We start from the raw sequence: 2022 nt of genomic DNA, 5'->3' as shown, positions 1-2022 counted from the left end.
CTAGGTCAGCCGAAGGGGGTGCTCAGGCTGGAGGTCGTTCACCAGTGCTATAAGGGACTGGATAACTTGGTCAGTATTGGTTGCTGGTTTCCAGTTCTCAGCACTAATTACTGGCAGACAGACCTGCCCTTTCTCATCAATGTTAGGGTGGTAAATCTTTGTTTTTAAAGTGATCTTAGGTGGTTTGAATGGATACTCTGCTGGGAAGTTTATTTCGATTCTGAAGTCTCCCTTGTCATACGGAGGGTTGTCAGGAACAATGAGTCCTTGCCAAGTCAATAAATTAGCTTCATCAACCTGGATGTTACAGAAGTTTTTCATCCCACACTTGCGCATTTCTTCCAGCTCCTTCATCAGCCTCCTGCTGGCTGCCATCTTGGGTCTGGTGCTGCTGCTGTCCCACAATGCATCCTAGATGCCACATTTTAGTACAGACATTAGTATGCTAGAAAACATGGAAGGGAGTGGTACCAGGGTTGTGAAGCACATTAGAGAAATGCAAAGCAAAGTAAGCTCCAGGTGAAAATAATCATAAATGACTGGGCATGTGAGGGAAAGCTTTTGGGAGGAGGTTTCATTTAAAGCTGCATCGTGATAAGAAGGAAAGACATTAATTCAACTAGAGAGGAAGAGGATGTAGGACATTCCAGGAACACTGGAACAAATGAGTGATTTACATAAATACAGGAGTTTAGAGGAGAGAAATAATTGTGCATTCCTGAACGAATTCAGATGTTGACCTCATTCGGTTTCAGTAGCACAGAAGTGAGCAGGCTATGGAAGGAAGCTGTGCCACCAGAGTACATCAGTGATGGATGAGGTTAAATCAGTCCGTACTTGGATGTTGCCAGTGGTCCGTGAGTTCGAGTATGTGATCACTTCCTCAGAGTGGGAAACACCCATCCCTCTTCTTCCTGGCGGTCTTGACCAAACTCTGGGTCACACTGAGCACTCACTGCCTCCCTCTCTATCACCTTCTCAGTAGAAGGAAGCAGTGTGATACAGTAGGAAGAGTAACAGATTTGAAGTTAAGAAAACCTGGGTTTGAATCTTGGCTCAGTCACTTACCTCATATTGGATTATGGGCAAGTCTTTTTATCTCATCTACAAAGTGATGAGTTTGGACTAAATGGCCTCTAAGGTCCTTGCCATTTTAAATCTTTGATTCTACAAAACAGAAGGAGAACCATGAAGGATTGAGTGTTGTTTTTCGTCCTTTCATCATCCGCCATGGTGCTTTGACCCATCATCACCTCATAATCAGTCTCTCCTCAAGGCAAGATCATAATCTCACAGATTTAGAGGCAGAAGCTGTGGCAGAACCTAAATAATACAATGTTCTCCTTTGCAGAAGAGGAAATTGAGGCCAGTAGAGGCTATGTTTCTTATCCAAGTTCACCAAGAGATCAGAAGAGCCAAGATTCAACTCCATTCTTCTTGGATCCCTTCTCTTCCTGTGGCTTCTATGACACTGCCCTCTTGTGTTCTCTTAACTGTCTAGGGATCTCTTTTTTCTATATATTCTCTTCTTATGGTGTTTCCCGACCAATTCTAAGGAATAAAAGCTACCAATTACATAGTGATTTAAAGTTTCCTAAGTATTTTACATGTGTTATCGCCTTTGATCCTGGCAGTAGGACAACACGTTGAAGGCAGACAGGCTAAACCAGGTTGAGGGTAGCTGATAGACCGCAAACCCATCAGTGAGTCGAGGGGATGTCTACCCCAAGCATTTGAAGACTTCCCAGGCAGAAAGGGCAGATGAGAAGGACTCGTTACAACAGCCAGGAAGGCAACTGAAGCAGGAGCTGTGAGAAAACTGAGAGCTGGGAATAAGGTCGTGTACTGCATTTCAGGTCATTGTCTTGCCCCTGGACTTGGAGGATAACTCTAGAAGAGAGAGTGAGGCTGCTGACTTCCTGCAACTTTGCCTCAATTAGATCCAAAGGATAATGCAAAAGACATATGACTAATAGTCACTGAGATGTAGCACATTACAAAAAGGCTGTTAGTCATTGTTTG

General features: G+C 43.9%; 1 pseudogene; it reads right to left on the bottom strand.

Annotated features, from left to right (window-relative positions):
* LOC138158458 (ubiquitin-conjugating enzyme E2 L3 pseudogene) lies at positions 1-412 on the bottom strand (annotated as a pseudogene).
* Positions 413-2022: the final 1610 nt, after the last annotated feature.

The sequence above is a fragment of the Petaurus breviceps genome, unplaced genomic scaffold (assembly GCF_028583685.1).
Source record: "Petaurus breviceps papuanus isolate PSGF00001 unplaced genomic scaffold, PetGlider_PUasm1.0 174, whole genome shotgun sequence".
NCBI lineage: Eukaryota > Metazoa > Chordata > Mammalia > Diprotodontia > Petauridae > Petaurus > Petaurus breviceps.
This window is presented reverse-complemented; position numbering and strand designations above follow the sequence as displayed.